The 19,280-nt window shown below is 45.9% G+C and overlaps 1 protein-coding gene across 4 annotated transcripts in view; it reads left to right on the top strand.

The window, feature by feature from the left end:
- Nucleotides 1-768: 768 nt before the first annotated feature.
- rab27a (RAB27A, member RAS oncogene family) overlaps nucleotides 769-19,280 on the top strand; it is a 203,220-nt gene continuing 184,708 nt past the window's right edge. Inside the window, exons 1-2 of one of the 4 annotated variants that reach the window (XM_073032875.1) lie at nucleotides 863-905; nucleotides 1,743-1,885. The gene's annotated coding sequence lies outside the window, so the exon portion shown is untranslated. Of the gene's footprint in view, nucleotides 906-1,742; nucleotides 1,886-19,280 lie in introns of all 4 variants that reach the window. The other 3 variants (XM_073032874.1, XM_073032876.1, XM_073032878.1) reach the window with 3 other exon arrangements.

The following is a 19,280-nucleotide window of genomic DNA, read 5'->3' as shown; positions in this document are numbered from 1 at the left end:
GGGCAATTTGGCAAACTAACTCAGAGGACGATGGCAGAAGCATGTCTCTATGACTTGTTGCATAGTATTGCAGAGGGACCATTACTGTTTGTACTATACATGCATGAATGGACCTAGCGGCAGGAGGTAAAATCTGCAAGTACGTGGTTTTTGTATAAGGACTGATGCCGGCGTTCACAGTGTGGAGGACAAGCCTTAAACTGCGGAAAGATATCGATGTTTCGGTGAAACAGGCTGGAGTTTGGAGCACAGTGCGGGTCGACAACAAGGCGCACAGCAATGACCAGGTAGATCGAAAGATCGAGAAAACACCTCTACCGGTAAAGATGAACTTTTATTCTCCCGGTGTAGCTGTCCACCTACACTGCACTCTCTCTGTAACTGTAAGACTATATTCTGCGCTCCGTTTTTACTACCACCGTGTACTCGTGTATGGAGTGACCTGTCTGCCTGATAGGCAAAAGTTCTTTCACTGTTATCTCGGTACACGTGCCAAAAACAGAGCGATTCAAGTACCCATCCCGGCTCCGAACTGCCCACAGTGACATCTGCAACACTCTCTGGGATGGTGACAAGCCCATCGGAGGACATCACAAGTGAAAGCTGGCCTAAGACGGTGTACTGATTGAGCGAGGTAGCTGTTCTCTGTTCAAGTAGACAGGCACTGTCGGAACATGGTCAGCGTAAACCCAGCACTGGAGATGTGGCTCCGCAGTGCAAGCCCCGGCGTGCGTCCGAGCTGGGCGGTCACACAACGAACAGTGGCGAAGGAGGGAGGAGCCGGTTTACGGGAAGTGATGTTGCGCCCACAAAGGAAGGATGTGAGAGTAATTGAAGTGCGTTTAAATGTGAGTTTTCGGAGCTGAGCACATTTCTGCGTGGGATCGCTGAGTGGCAGGGTGACGGTGGGTACACAGTTGACTGTTGTTAATGGGGCTCGGTCGGGTTTTCCAGAGTTTTGTGTTGCTGCAGCGGTGGTTTTGGTTTGCAAAAGTTAGACCCCCTGTATTGAGAAGAGGCACAGAGCGAGTGTCCCGGCTGTCTTTGGTGGGTGTGCCCAGACTGACTGCGGCCGGTGTGGGAGCCCGCGACCTCGCTGACCCTTCCTCAGGCACGGGCACCAGTGCTGCCAGCTTCCCCGGTCCGTCCGCACCGGCTCCAGCTCTGGCCCGTGATCACTGTAGCTGTCCCGCTCCCCTACAGGTAACACCGGATAACACGGACCACTTCGAGTCCGGAAAGAAAGACGGGGACATTGAAAAGAAGTGGGGTAAAGGAGACATTGGGGTAAAGGAGACACTGGGGTTCTTTGTGACGGTGCTCCTGACATCTGTTGTCTGCGTAGAACGCACGTCGGGTTTGTAAAAACTCTCTAGTCTAACGAGTTGTCAGTAAAAAGTTGTCTTTTCCCAGTAAGGTGAATGGGAAACCGTGGCTTAGTGACCGTAATTTGCCTCTTTGTAACTCTCTCAGAAGGACGCGCATGATTGTAGCCACCAATTCGGGGATAGGTAAAGTCTACCTGTTATCCTCCAGACTGGCGTTGGCCTTGCTTGACCATCCAGCCTTATTTGTTGGTCAGTTTTGTGACTGTCACTGGCCGCTCTTCCATTCCTGGGGTTTGGTAGTGTTGAAACCCGTGAGGTTGTCCATACACACTCTGTGTACTCGGATAGTAACAGACCAGGTGATCAGCGGCACTGACCTGATCAAATCTTTAAATTTCTTCCCAACAAAACAAGCTCACTTAACCAACGTTTATGCAATGGGAAAAACACACTAGATGCTCAATTAACGCAGCCGATCAGCCTCAGGGAACGTCTCCGGAAAGAAATGAAGAGAGGATGATATGCGTTGAAGATCAGTCCAGATGAAGAGTGTCAAGGTGAAACACTGACTGTTCATTCCCTCCACAGATACTGACTGTTCATTCCCTCAACAGATACTGACTGACACTGACTGTTCCGATCCCTCCACAGATACTGACTGACACTGACTGTTCCGATCCCTCAACAGATACTGACTGACACTGACTGTTCATTCCCTCCACAGATACTGACTGACACTGACTGTTCCGATCCCTCCACAGATACTGACTGACACTGACTGTTCCGATCCCTCCACAGATACTGACTGACACTGACTGTTCATTCTCCACAGATACTGACTGACACTGACTGTTCATTCTCCACAGATACTGACTGACACTGACTGTTCATTCCCTTCCACAGATACTGACTGACACTGACTGTTCATTCCCTCCACAGATACTGACTGACACTGACTGTTCATTCTCCACAGATACTGACTGACACTGACTGTTCATTCCCTTCCACAGATACTGACTGACACTGACTGTTCATTCCCTCCACAGATACTGACTGACACTGACTGTTCATTCCCTCCACAGATACTGACTGACACTGACTGTTCATTCCCTCCACAGATACTGACTGACACTGACTGTTCATTCTCCACCACAGATACTGACTGACACTGACTGTTCATTCCCTCCAAAGATACTGACTGACACTGACTGTTCATTCCCTCCACAGATACTGACTGACACTGACTGTTCATTCCCTCCACAGATACTGACTGACACTGACTGTTCATTCCCTCCACAGATACTGACTGACACTGACTGTTCATTCTCCACCACAGATACTGACTGACACTGACTGTTCATTCCCTCCAAAGATACTGACTGACACTGACTGTTCATTCCCTCCAAAGATACTGACTGACACTGACTGTTCATTCCCTCCACAGATACTGACTGACACTGACTGTTCATTCCCTCCAAAGATACTGACTGACACTGACTGTTCATTCCCTCCACAGATACTGACTGACACTGACTGTTCATTCCCTCCAAAGATACTGACTGACACTGACTGTTCATTCCCTCCACAGATACTGACTGACACTGACTGTTCATTCCTCTCCACAGATACAGACTGACACTGACTGTTCATTCCCTCCAAAGATACTGACTGACACTGACTGTTCATTCCCTCCAAAGATACTGACTGACACTGACTGTTCATTCCCTCCACAGATACTGACTGACACTGACTGTTCATTCCCTCCAAAGATACTGACTGACACTGACTGTTCATTCCCTCCACAGATACTGACTGACACTGACTGTTCATTCCCTCCAAAGATACTGACTGACACTGACTGTTCATTCCCTCCACAGATACTGACTGACACTGACTGTTCATTCCTCTCCACAGATACAGACTGACACTGACTGTTCATTCCCTCCACAGATACTGACTGACACTGACTGTTCATTCCCTCCAAAGATACTGACTGACACTGACTGTTCATTCCCTCCACAGATACTGACTGACACTGACTGTTCATTCCCTCCAAAGATACTGACTGACACTGACTGTTCATTCCCTCCACAGATACTGACTGACACTGACTGTTCATTCCCCTCCACAGATACTGACTGACACTGACTGTTCATTCCCTCCACAGATACTGACTGACACTGACTGTTCATTCCCCTCCACAGATACTGACTGACACTGACTGTTCATTCCCCTCCACAGATACTGACTGACACTGACTGTTCATTCCCTCCAAAGATACTGACTGACACTGACTGTTCATTCCCCTCCACAGATACTGACTGACAATGACTGTTCCGATCCCTCCACAGATACAGACTGACACTGACTGTTCATTCCTCTCCACAGATACTGACTGACACTGACTGTTCATTCCTCTCCACAGATACTGACTGACACTGACTGTTCCGATCCCTCCACAGATACAGACTGACACTGACTGTTCATTCTCCACAGATACTGACTGACACTGACTGTTCATTCCCCTCCACAGATACTGACTGACACTGACTGTTCATTCCCTCCACAGATACTGACTGACACTGACTGTTCATTCCTCTCCACAGATACTGACTGACACTGACTGTTCCGATCCCTCCACAGATACTGACTGACACTGACTGTTCATTCCTCTCCACAGATACTGACTGACACTGACTGTTCTGATCCCTCCACAGATACTGACTGACACTGATCGTTCATTCCTCTCCACAGATACTGACTGACACTGACTGTTCATTCCCTCCACAGATACTGACTGTTCATTCCCTCCACAGATACTGACTGACACTGACTGTTCCGATCCCTCCACAGATACTGACTGACACTGACTGTTCCGATCCCTCCACAGATACTGACTGACACTGACTGTTCATTCCCTTCCACAGATACTGACTTACACTGACTGTTCATTCCCTCCACAGATACAGACTGACACTGACTGTTCTGATCCCTCCACAGATACTGACTGACACTGACTGTTCATTCCCTCCACAGATACTGACTGACACTGACTGTTCATTCCCTTCCACAGATACTGACTTACACTGACTGTTCATTCTCCACAGATACTGACTGACACTGACTGTTCATTCCTCTCCACAGATACTGACTGACACTGACTGTTCCGATCCCTCCACAGATACTGACTGACACTGACTGTTCATTCCCTTCCACAGATACTGACTTACACTGACTGTTCATTCTCCACAGATACTGACTGACACTGACTGTTCATTCCTCTCCACAGATACTGACTGACACTGACTGTTCCGATCCCTCCACAGATACTGACTGACACTGACTGTTCATTCCCCTCCACAGATACTGACTGACACTGACTGTTCATTCTCCACAGATACTGACTGACACTGACTGTTCATTCCCTCCACAGATACTGACTGACACTGACTGTACCGATCCCTCCACAGATACAGACTGACACTGACTGTTCCGATCCCTCCACAGATACTGACTTACACTGACTGTTCATTCTCCACAGATACTGACTGACACTGACTGTTCATCCCTTCCACAGATACTGACTGACACTGACTGTTCATTCTCCACAGATACTGACTGACACTGACTGTTCATTCCCCTCCACAGATACTGACTGACACTGACTGTTCATTCTCCACAGATACTGACTGACACAGACTGTTCCGATCCCTCCACAGATACTGACTGACACTGACTGTTCATTCCCCTCCACAGATACTGACTGACACTGACTGTTCATTCCCTTCCACAGATACTGACTTACACTGACTGTTCATTCTCCACAGATACTGACTGACACTGACTGTTCATTCCCCTCCACAGATACTGACTGACACTGACTGTTCATTCCCTTCCACAGATACTGACTTACACTGACTGTTCATTCTCCACAGATACTGACTGACACTGACTGTTCATTCCCCTCCACAGATACTGACTGACACTGACTGTTCATTCTCCACAGATACTGACTGACACTGACTGTTCATTCTCCACAGATACTGACTGACACTGACTGTTCATTCCCCTCCACAGATACTGACTGACACTGACTGTTCATTCCCTCCACAGATACTGACTGACACTGACTGTTCATTCTCCACAGATACTGACTGACACTGACTGTTCATTCTCCACAGATACTGACTGACACTGACTGTTCATTCCCCTCCACAGATACTGACTGACACTGACTGTTCATTCCCCTCCACAGATACTGACTGACACTGACTGTTCATTCCCTCCACAGATACTGACTGACACTGACTGTTCATTCTCCACAGATACTGACTGACACTGACTGTTCATTCCTCTCCACAGATACTGACTGACACTGACTGTTCATCCCCTCCACAGATACTGACTTACACTGACTGTTCATTCTCCACAGATACTGACTGACACTGACTGTTCATTCCCCTCCACAGATACTGACTGACACTGACTGTTCATTCTCCACAGATACTGACTGACACAGACTGTTCATTCCTCTCCACAGATACTGACTGACACTGACTGTTCATTCCTCTCCACAGATACTGACTGACACTGACTGTTCATTCCCTTCCACAGATACTGACTGACACTGACTGTTCATTCTCCACAGATACTGACTGACACTGACTGTTCATTCTCCACAGATACTGACTGACACTGACTGTTCATTCCCTTCCACAGATACTGACTGACACTGACTGTTCATTCCCCTCCACAGATACTGACTGACACTGACTGTTCATTCCCCTCCACAGATACTGACTGACACTGACTGTTCTGATCCCCCCACAGATACTGACTGACACTGACTGTTCATTCCCTTCCACAGATACTGACTGACAATGACTGTTCATTCCTCTCCACAGATACAGACTGACACTGACTGTTCATTCCTCTCCACAGATACTGACTGACACTGACTGTTCATTCCCTCCACAGATACTGACTGACACTGACTGTTCATTCCCTCCACAGATACTGACTGACACTGACTGTTCATTCCCCTCCACAGATACTGACTGACACTGACTGTTCATTCCCCTCCACAGATACTGACTGACACTGACTGTTCCGATCCCTCCACAGATACTGACTGACACTGACTGTTCATTCCCCTCCACAGATACTGACTTACACTGACTGTTCCGATCCCTCCACAGATACTGACTGACACTGACTGTTCATTCTCCACAGATACTGACTGACACTGACTGTTCATTCCTCTCCACAGATACAGACTGACACTGACTGTTCTGATCCCTCCACAGATACTGACTGACACTGACTGTTCATTCCTCTCCACAGATACTGACTGACACTGACTGTTCATTCTCCACCACAGATACTGACTGACACTGTCTGTTCCGATCCCTCCACAGATACTGACTGACACTGACTGTTCATTCTCCACAGATACTGACTGACACTGTCTGTTCATTCCCCTCCACAGATACTGACTGACAATGACTGTTCATTCCTCTCCACAGATACTGACTGACACTGACTGTTCATTCCCCTCCACAGATACTGACTGACACTGACTGTTCATTCCTCTCCACAGATACTGACTGACACTGACTGTTCATTCCTCTCCACAGATACTGACTGACACTGACTGTTCCGATCCCTCCACAGATACTGACTGACACTGACTGTTCATTCCTCTCCACAGATACTGACTGACACTGACTGTTCCGATCCCTCCACAGATACTGACTGACACTGACTGTTCCGATCCCTCCACAGATACTGACTGACACTGACTGTTCATTCCCTCCGCAGATACTGACTGACACTGACTGTTCCGATCCCTCCACAGATACTGACTGTTCATTCCCTCCGCAGATACTGACTGTTCATTCCCTCCGCAGATACTGACTGTTCATTCCCTCCACAGATACTGACTGTTCATTCCCTCCGCAGATACTGACTGACACTGACTGTTCAGATCCCTCCACAGATACTGACTGACACTTACTGTTCATTCTCCACAGATACTGACTGACACTGACTGTTCATTCCCTCCACAGATACTGACTGACACTGACTGTTCATTCTCCACAGATACTGACTGACACTGACTGTTCATTCTCCACAGATACTGACTGACACTGACTGTTCATTCCCCTCCACAGATACTGACTGATACTGACTGTTCATTCCCTCCGCAGATACTGACTGTTCATTCCCTCCACAGATACTGACTGTTCATTCCCTCCACAGATACTGACTGTTCATTCCCTCCGCAGATACTGACTGTTCATTCCCTCCGCAGATACTGACTGTTCATTCCCTCCACAGATACTGACTGTTCATTCCCTCCACAGATACTGACTGTTCATTCCCTCCGCAGATACTGACTGACACTGACTGTTCAGATCCCTCCACAGATACTGACTGACACTTACTGTTCATTCTCCACAGATACTGACTGACACTGACTGTTCTGATCCCTCCACAGATACTGACTGACACTGACTGTTCATTCTCCACAGATACTGACTGACACTGACTGTTCATTCTCCACAGATACTGACTGACACTGACTGTTCATTCCCCTCCACAGATACTGACTGACACTGACTGTTCCGATCCCTCCACAGATACTGACTGACACTGACTGTTCAGATCCCTCCACAGATACTGACTGACACTGACTGTTCATTCCCCTCCACAGATACTGACTGACACTGACTGTTCATTCCCTCCACAGATACAGACTGACACTGACTGTTCCGATCCCTCCACAGATACTGACTGACACTGACTGTTCATTCCCCTCCACAGATACTGACTGACACTGACTGTTCCGATCCCTCCACAGATACTGACTGACACTGACTGTTCATTCTCCACAGATACTGACTGACACTGACTGTTCCGATCCCTCCACAGATACTGACTGACACAGACTGTTCATTCCCTCCACAGATACTGACTGACACTGACTGTTCATTCCCTCCGCAGATACTGACTGACACTGACTGTTCCGATCCCTCCACAGATACTGACTGACACTGACTGTTCATTCCCTCCGCAGATACTGACTGACACTGACTGTTCCGATCCCTCCACAGATACTGACTGACACTGACTGTTCATTCTCCACAGATACTGACTGACACTGACTGTTCATTCCCTCCACAGATACTGACTGACACTGACTGTTCCGATCCCTCCACAGATACTGACTGACACTGACTGTTCATTCTCCACAGATACTGACTTACACTGACTGTTCATTCTCCACAGATACTGACTGACACTGACTGTTCATTCCCCTCCACAGATACTGACTGACACTGACTGTTCATTCTCCACAGATACTGACTGACACTGACTGTTCCGATCCCTCCACAGATACTGACTGACACTGTCTGTTCCGATCCCTCCACAGATACTGACTGACACTGACTGCTCATTCTCCACAGATACTGAATGACACTGACTGTTCATTCTCCACAGATACTGACTGACACTGACTGTTCATTCCCTCCAAGATACTGACTGACACTGACTGTTCCGATCCCTCCACAGATACTGACTGACACTGTCTGTTCCGATCCCTCCACAGATACTGACTGACACTGACTGCTCATTCTCCACAGATACTGAATGACACTGACTGTTCTGATCCCCCCACAGATACTGACTGACACTGACTGTTCATTCCCGTCCACAGATACTGACTGACACTGACTGTTCATTCTCCACAGATACTGACTGACACTGACTGTTCCGATCCCTCCACAGATACTGACTGACACTGACTGTTCCGATCCCTCCACAGATACTGACTGACACTGACTGTTCATTCCTCTCCACAGATACTGACTGACACTGACTGTTCATTCCCTCCACAGATACTGACTGACACTGACTGTTCATTCCCCTCCACAGATACTGACTGACACTGACTGTTCATTCTCCACAGATACTGACTGACACTGACTGTTCTGATCCCTCCACAGATACTGACTGACACTGACTGTTCATTCTCCACAGATACTGACTGACACTGACTGTTCCGATCCCTCCACAGATACTGACTGACACTGACTGTTCCGATCCCTCCACAGATACTGACTGACACTGACTGTTCATTCTCCACAGATACTGACTGACACTGACTGTTCCGATCCCTCCACAGATACTGACTGACACTGACTGTTCATTCTCCACCACAGATACTGACTGACACTGACTGTTCATTCCTCTCCACAGATACTGACTGACACTGACTGTTCATTCTCCATAGATACTGACTGACACTGACTGTTCCGATCCCTCCACAGATACTGACTGACACAGACTGTTCATTCTCCATAGATACTGACTGACACTGACTGTTCATTCCTCTCCACAGATACTGACTGACACTGACTGTTCATTCCCTCCACAGATACAGACTGACACTGACTGTTCTGATCCCTCCACAGATACTGACTGACACTGACTGTTCCGATCCCTCCACAGATACTGACTGACACTGACTGTTCATCCCTTCCACAGATACTGACTGACACTGACTGTTCATTCCCTCTACAGATACTGACTGACACTGACTGTTCCGATCCCTCCACAGATACTGACTGACACTGACTGTTCATTCCCATCCACAGATACTGACTGACAATGACTGTTCCGATCCCTCCACAGATACAGACTGACACTGACTGTTCATTCCCTCCAAAGATACTGACTGACACTGACTGTTCAATCCCTCCAAAGATACTGACTGACACTGACTGTTCTGATCCCTCCACAGATACTGACTGACACTGACTGTTCATTCCCCTCCACAGATACTGACTGACAATGACTGTTCATTCCCATCCACAGATACTGACTGACAATGACTGTTCCGATCCCGCCACAGATACAGACTGACACTGACTGTTCTGATCCCTCCAAAGATACTGACTGACACTGACTGTTCAATCCCCTCCACAGATACTGACTGACACTGACTGTTCATTCTCCACAGATACTGACTGACACTGACTGTTCTGATCCCTCCACAGATACTGACTGACACTGACTGTTCATTCCCTCCACAGATACTGACTGACACTGACTGTTCCGATCCCTCCACAGATACTGACTGACACTGACTGTTCCGATCCCTCCACAGATACTGACTGACACTGACTGTTCATTCTCCACAGATACTGACTGACACTGACTGTTCATTCCCTCCACAGATACTGACTGACACTGACTGTTCCGATCCCTCCACAGATACTGACTGACACTGACTGTTCCGATCCCTCCACAGATACTGACTGACACTGACTGTTCATTCCCACCACAGATACTGACTGACACTGACTGTTCCGATCCCTCCACAGATACTGACTGACACTGACTGTTCCGATCCCTCCACAGATACTGACTGACACTGACTGTTCATTCTCCACAGATACTGACTGACACTGACTGTTCATTCTCCACAGATACTGACTGACACTGACTGTTCCGATCCCTCCACAGATACTGACTGACACTGACTGTTCCGATCCCTCCACAGATACTGACTGACACTGACTGTTCATTCCCTCCACAGATACTGACAGACACTGACTGTTCATTCTCCACAGATACTGACTGACACTGACTGTTCATTCTCCACAGATACTGACTGACACTGACTGTTCCGATCCCTCCACAGATACTGACTGACACTGACTGTTCCGATCCCTCCACAGATACTGACTGACACTGACTGTTCATTCCCTCCACAGATACTGACAGACACTGACTGTTCATTCTCCACAGATACTGACTGACACTGACTGTTCATTCTCCACAGATACTGACTGACACTGACTGTTCCGATCCCTCCACAGATACTGACTGACACTGACTGTTCCGATCCCTCCACAGATACTGACTGACACTGACTGTTCATTCTCCACAGATACTGACTGACACTGACTGTTCATTCTCCACAGATACTGACTGACACTGACTGTTCCGATCCCTCCACAGATACTGACTGACACTGACTGTTCCGATCCCTCCACAGATACTGACTGACACTGACTGTTCATTCCCTCCACAGATACTGACTGACACTGACTGTTCATTCTCCACAGATACTGACTGACACTGACTGTTCCGATCCCTCCACAGATACTGACTGACACTGACTGTTCATTCCCTCCACAGATACTGACTGACACTGACTGTTCATTCTCCACAGATACTGACTGACACTGACTGTTCATTCCTCTCCACAGATACTGACTGACACTGACTGTTCATTCCCACCACAGATACTGACTGACACTGACTGTTCATTCTCCACAGATACTGACTGACACTGACTGTTCATTCCTCTCCACAGATACTGACTGACACTGACTGTTCATTCCCCCCCACAGATACTGACTGACACTGACTGTTCCGATCCCTCCACAGATACTGACTGACACTGACTGTTCATTCCTCTCCACAGATACTGACTGACACTGACTGTTCATTCCTCTCCACAGATACTGACTGACACAGACTGTTCATTCTCCACAGATACTGACTGACACTGACTGTTCATTCTCCACAGATACTGACTGACACTGACTGTTCATTCCCTCCACAGATACTGACTGACACTGACTGTTCATTCCCTCCAAAGATACTGACTGACACTGACTGTTCCGATCCCTCCACAGATACAGACTGACACTGACTGTTCATTCTCCACAGATACTAACTGACACTGACTGTTCATTCCCTCCACAGATACTGACTGACACTGACTGTTCATTCCTCTCCACAGATACTGACTGACACTGACTGTTCATTCCTCTCCACAGATACTGACTGACACAGACTGTTCATTCCCTCCACAGATACTGACTGACACTGACTGTTCATTCCCTCCACAGATACTGACTGACACTGACTGTTCATTCCCTCCACAGATACTGACTGACACTGACTGTTCATTCCTCTCCACAGATACTGACTGACACTGACTGTTCATTCCTCTCCACAGATACTGACTGACACTGACTGTACCGATCCCTCCACAGATACTGACTGACACTGACTATTCATTCCTCTCCACAGATACTGACTGACACTGACTGTTCATTCCTCTCCACAGATACTAACTGACACTGACTGTTCATTCCCTCCACAGATACTGACTGACACTGACTGTTCATTCCTCTCCACAGATACTGACTGACACTGACTGTTCATTCCTCTCCACAGATACTGACTGACACAGACTGTTCATTCCCTCCACAGATACTGACTGACACTGACTGTTCATTCCCTCCACAGATACTGACTGACACTGACTGTTCATTCTCCACAGATACTGACTGACACTGACTGTTCATTCTCGACAGATACTGACTGACACTGACTGTTCATTCCCTCCACAGATACTGACTGACACTGACTGTTCATTCTCCACAGATACTGACTGACACTGACTGTTCATTCTCGACAGATACTGACTGACACTGACTGTTCATTCCCTCCACAGATACTGACTGACACTGACTGTTCATTCTCCACAGATACTGACTGACACTGACTGTTCATTCTCCACAGATACTGACTGACACTGTCTGTTCATTCCCTCCACAGATACAGACTGACACTGACTGTTCATTCCCTCCACAGATACTGACTGACACTGACTGTTCATTCTCCACAGATACTGACTGACACTGACTGTTCATTCCCTCCACAGATACAGACTGACACTGTCTGTTCATTCCCTCCACAGATACAGACTGACACTGTCTGTTCATTCCCTCCACAGATACTGACTGACACTGACTGTTCATTCCCTCCACAGATACTGACTGACACTGACTGTTCATTCTCCACAGATACTGACTGACACTGACTGTTCATTCCCTCCACAGATACAGACTGACACTGACTGTTCATTCCCTCCACAGATACTGACTGACACTGACTGTTCATTCTCCACAGATACTGACTGACACTGACTGTTCCGATCCCTCCACAGATACTGACTGACACTGTCTGTTCCGATCCCTCCACAGATACTGACTGACACTGTCTGTTCCGATCCCTCCACAGATACTGACTGACACTGACTGTTCATTCTCCACAGATACTGACTGACACTGACTGTTCATTCTCCACAGATACTGACTGTCACTGTCTGTTCCGATCCCTCCACAGATACTGACTGACACTGACTGTTCATTCCCCTGTTGAGTTTCATCAGTGTTATTTTAATTGCTCTGGATTCAAGCATTTGCAGTCTGTTGTGTCTCTGTTTTGTTCAGTGGGTCTCTGTACGGTGAGGAGCAAGGTGGGGCACGGCTTGTTGGGTGAATGTGTGTATGTGACAGCTTGTGGGGATGAAGCAGCTCCTGTCGTTGATGTTCTTGCTGGGCTGTGTCACTGCAGGTGGCTGGGTTTTTATTGCTTATTAACAGCTCATAACCTTGTGCTACTCCATATGATGTGTTTTAAATTTTTAATAATAATTACCCTCCCACAATGGCATTAATGGAGCATTGTTACTCCCTGGGGACACTGCAGGACACATCTCAATTAAATCTGTGATTAGCATTTACACTAAATCCTTACCTACCCCTGAAGTGCAGGAAATTACATTAAAGTTGACTGGTTTTCTTAATCAGCATGGGCATGGGTGATCATGCATCTTTCCTTAAACTAGTGTTTTGTGCTGATTGGTCCTTTCACAGCGGCTTGTTAATGGGAAGCACTTCTGGTCTTTCGGCTGAGCAATGTTTTGTTTGCTTTTAGTGTTCTCTCCTGTTTATTGGGAGCAGCAGTCAGAGAAACACCCAGAACAGTCTGGTCGTGTCATGGCAAGCCTTCCAACCATTCTCTCCACAGAACCACGGTGATGTTGCACCGAGCCAGGCCCTTTGGCCCCTTGGGGCATTTTCTATCAATACCTGTCCATATAGTGGATTCTGCTTAATTGGTCCATCAGTTAATCTGGGCACCACTTGTTTAGGACAACTCTTAAAAGAACAAAAACTAATGGAGAAAATAGCTGGATTCCCTTCATTAGTTTGGGACGTCATGATGCCTAACTGAGACAGGAGACTGTTGCTGAAGTTTCTAACTCGTGTCAGTCACCTGCACTTGTGTGGCCATTAGACGCTAAGGAGCACACAGTGTTTTTAAGTAATGTCACTTGTGTAAGCTTGTGTTATGTTACCCATTTGGGCTGATGGATACTGATTCAAAAAGCAGTGATTTTGGATAATTGTGTTTTTTATTTTGACCATGTGCAGGAAGGCAGTTACAGTAGTCCATTATCTGTCAATCAAAAGAACATGGTAGCATACATGACAGATGAATTCCTCTGTAAATAACTACTGGGAGCTAATACAGTCTGGTAGTGCGGTATTAGTATTGGTAGTGTTTTAATTTGTTCTGTATTTCAAATTTCAAACTAACTTTATTATCAAAGTACGTTGGTGTCACCATTTATATTATTGTGGGCAATCACAGTAAGTCCAAGAAACAATGGAAGACTGTACCCCACAGGAGGGACGTTAGCGAATGTGCATCAAAAACAGCAACAAACTGTGCAAAAACAAAACGGAGGAAACATTGTAGTAATAATAATCATATGTAAGCAATAAATATTGAGAACATGAAATGAAGAGGCTTTGAAAGTGAGTTCATAGGTTGTGGGAACAGTTCCATGATGGGGTGAGTGAAGTTTCCCTTCTGGTTCAAGAGCCAGAACAACTTCCTGAACTTGGTGGTCCTGTACCGTCTTCCCGATGGCAGAACCGGGAAGGGAACGTGACCTGGATGGTGGGCATCCTCGACAGATGCTGCTTTCCTGCGACAGCGCTCAGTGGTGGGGGAGGGCTGTTTGGTCGGATTTTCCGTTCCAGGCCATGGTGCAGCCAGTAAATGTACTCTTCACCACACATCAAGTTTTAGATGTCATGCAGAAGCTTTGCAAACTCCTAAGGAAGTAGAGGCACTGTCTTGATTTCTGTGTGTTGGACCCAGGACAGATTCTCCAAAATGATAACACTGGGGAATTTAAAGTTGCTGACCCCCATCACCTCTGATCCCTGGATGAGGACTGGCTCACGGATCCTCCTCCTGATCAATAATCCTCTCTTTGGCCTTGCTGACATTGAGTAGGAGCTTGCTGTTGTGGCACCACTCAGACAGGTTTTCAATTTCCCTCCTATATGCTGGTCTGTCACCACTTTTGATTTGGCCTGTGATAGTGGTGTTGTCAGCAAACTGAAATATAGCATTAGAGCTGTGCTTAGCCTCAAAGTCATAAGTGTAAAGCGAGTAGAGCGGGGGCTAAGCACACAGTCTGGTGCTGATGGTGATTATGGAGGAAATATTGTAGGCAATCTGACTGATTGTGGTCTGCAAGTGAATGTCAGTGATCTGACCCTCAGCAGATTGCAGATCTCGTGGTTCAACCAGGGCTTCTGGGTAGCGAAGACTCTGAATGATTTTGTGGGGACTGTTTTAGTAAAGTCTGTGACAACAGTGGTGTGTTCATTCAGATCCTCTGAAACCTTGAACGTGGCCGAGTCTACTGACTGAAGCAGTCTCGTAGCTGTTCCTCAGCCTCCTGTGACCACCTCTTTGTTACCCTTATCTGTTCGAGTGAGTGTCATTTAAATACATAACTTGTTTCTCAGTTAAATGGTAGTTTGTCTTTCTTATACCTTTTAAACAATTTCCATGAAACCTTGGCTAATTGGGGCAGTTGCTAATTAGGTCACAGTGTATGGTGCCAACGTGTCCCAATTAACCAGAGTCCATTTTATCTGCCGCTTTCTGTAGCCCTCTGTGCCTTGGTGATCCATCCAGATGCTGCTTAAGTTTTTGTGAATACTTGGCTTCACAACATTTTCAGGAAGTGTTTTCCTGATTTCCATCACTTTGTGAATGAAAAAATGTTCTTCCACCTATCCCCTTCCACCTTTCCCCTCAGAAATCGACTTCCGAAAATTAGCCCAGCCCTTTTTCTGGTGAGAACTCCAGACAGGTTACAGCATTCATTGGAAAAATGACTTCAGTACAGAAACCCCTGAAACTGGGCCTTGTTACTCTTTCCACATGGTTCCTTTCTATGTGTGTTATCCTAGTACTGAACCACTACTACAGTACCTTGAAAAAGTATTCAGCCCCCAACCCTTAGCTCACATAAATGAGTATTACAACCACGGATTTTGATCAGTACAACTGAGAATTTGTATTTGTGAATCACATGCTTGTTTGTTCATAGCAGAGCCCCCCAAAAATAAGGAAAATTGTGAAGCATGAAAACCCAAATATTCAAAAAATGAAATTTTAGCAGCTTGAAAGTATTCAATCCCTTTTGCTCAATACGTAGTTGAACCACCTTTCACAGCGATTACAGCCAGTAGTTTTTTTGGATAAGTCTCTTATTAGCTTTGCACAATGTGATGGAGCAAGATTACAAACTTGCTAAAGCTGTGCCTAGTTAATTGGGGAGTGGTGTTGGACAGTAATCTTGAGGTCAATGGTTGATTGGGTTAAGGTCGGGACTCTGACTGGGGAAACTCAATGATATAAGTTTTCTTCAGCTGAAGCCACTCCATGGTTGCTCTGGCCGTGTGCTTTGCGTCGTTGTCCTTTTGAAAGATGAACTTCCTCCCCAGTTTCAGCCTTCCGGCAGAGGCTAGCAGGGCTTTATCCAGATCTCTCTGTATTTAGCAGCATTTGTCTTCCCATCAGTCCTGACCAAATTTCCAGTCACAGCTGCTGAAAAGCATCCCCATAGCATGATGCTACCCCCATACTTTACAGTAGGGATGGTGTCACCTGGCTGATGCACTGTATTAGATTTATGCCACACTACCACTTAAAAAGAAAGCCTATCCTTGTCTGTAAAGCCTTCGCAAAGTGTCACTTAGGAGATACTGTAAAGATGTGGAAGAAGTGGAAAATATATAAAAGCTCTTGTTGCAATCATTGTTTCAGTAAGCTATCTGCTGATCACATTCCTTCCAGTGATTGGAAATAAATGCGGATGAAAATGAGGAACCATGGAGAAGTGTGGAAATGTTACAACATCAAGCATTAACATTGTACTTTGTGTTGTAAAAGGCTTTAGTGTTGCTACAAATGTGCTTCGTATGTGACATAACAATGTGCAATCAGATAGAACTTTTTTGAACAGTCCAGTAGTATTTTAATGCTGTCTTTTAGTTGGGTTTAGAAATTCATTCTCAGTAACCAAGACAATTTGTTTTTTTTTTCTTGGCTTTGGTCTTGAGTAATCAAAGTAGCATAACACCAAGGGGTGAGACCCCTAGGTTCACAATCTTTTTTGATTTAGAGTTGTAATAATAATCAAGGGCCTTTGTGTATTGACTCCCTCACAGCACTTTGGCTAATTACTTGTTATGCCAGAGACTACATTCTGAGGCGTTATCTGTGCTTTCTGTGGCCTTAAAATAAATATTTCCATTCCACACAGTGAGTCATATTATATCTTGTTAGAAAATTTCCTCTTATTGGGAGCAGGCCACTAGATTGAATGCAAGCCCTTGTCTGTAATGTGTTGATGTATAGTTTGCTGTGGCAACCATTAAGTGAAACCTTGGAGGCATTGTGGATTAGAAGGAACAGTTTCTTTTCAAACGTTCACATTCAGTTCTGATTTATGGAGAAAGGTTGTTCTTGCCGACACCCAGAAATAATTACTGGCTTCCTTCCTGCACAAAATGTCTCCTTAGTTTTGGAGCTTATTTAATAACACTAAGGGCCCTGTGTATGCAGTGCTCCTGATAAATATCCCTATGATCCTCTCGGCTGTTCTCAAGCTAATTGGTAGGGACCTCCTTTCTGAAGTCCACAATAACTTCCTTTGTCTTCTCCATGTTGAGGTTTGGGTTGTGCAACGCGTGAAGGGGCTTTGAGAGGTGGCTGTTTCGCTTGGTCTGATTATCAAAATTGTTGCTCAAACAGTCCATCAGTCTGCAGTCTTTTTAATAGTTGAGGATCTGCATTGAAGTCTTCATTGGTTCAGTTGTAATGCGCACATTCCATCCACTGTTATAACACAATAGTTCAGTTGTAATGCACACATTCCATCCACTGTTATAACACCATTGGTTCAGTTGTAATGCACACATTCCATCCACTGTTATAACACAATAGTTCAGTTGTAATGCACACATTCCATCCACTGTTATAACACAATAGTTCAGTTGTAATGCACACATTCCATCCACTGTTATAACACCATTGGTTCAGTTGTAATGCACACATTCCATCCACTGTTATAACACCATTGGTTCAGTTGTAATGCACACATTCCATCCACTGTTATAACACCATTGGTTCAGTTGTAATGCACACGTTCCATCCACTGTTATAACACCATTGGTTCAGTTGTAATGCACACATTCCATCCACTGTTATAACACAATAGTTCAGTTGTAATGCACACATTCCATCCACTGTTATAACACAATAGTTCAGTTGTAATGCACACATTCCATCCACTGTTATAACACAATAGTTCAGTTGTAATGCACACATTCCATCCACTGTTATAACACCATTGGTTCAGTTGTAATGCACACGTTCCATCCACTGTTATAACACAATAGTTCAGTTGTAATGCACACGTTCCATCCACTGTTATAACACCATTGGTTCAGTTGTAATGCACACGTTCCATCCACTGTTATAACACCATTGGTTCAGTTGTAATGCACACATTCCATCCACTGTTATAACACCATTGGTTCAGTTGTAATGCACACGTTCCATCCACTGTTATAACACCATTGGTTCAGTTGTAATGCACACATTCCATCCACTGTTATAACAGCATTGGTTCAGTTGTAATGCACACATTCCATCCACTGTTATAACACCATTGGTTCAGTTGTAATGCACACGTTCCATCCA

The sequence above is a fragment of the Hemitrygon akajei genome, chromosome 30, assembly GCF_048418815.1.
Source record: "Hemitrygon akajei chromosome 30, sHemAka1.3, whole genome shotgun sequence".
NCBI classification, from domain to species: domain Eukaryota; kingdom Metazoa; phylum Chordata; class Chondrichthyes; order Myliobatiformes; family Dasyatidae; genus Hemitrygon; species Hemitrygon akajei.
The sequence above is the reverse complement of the archived record's forward strand: the minus strand, read 5'-3'. Positions and strand labels throughout refer to the sequence as shown.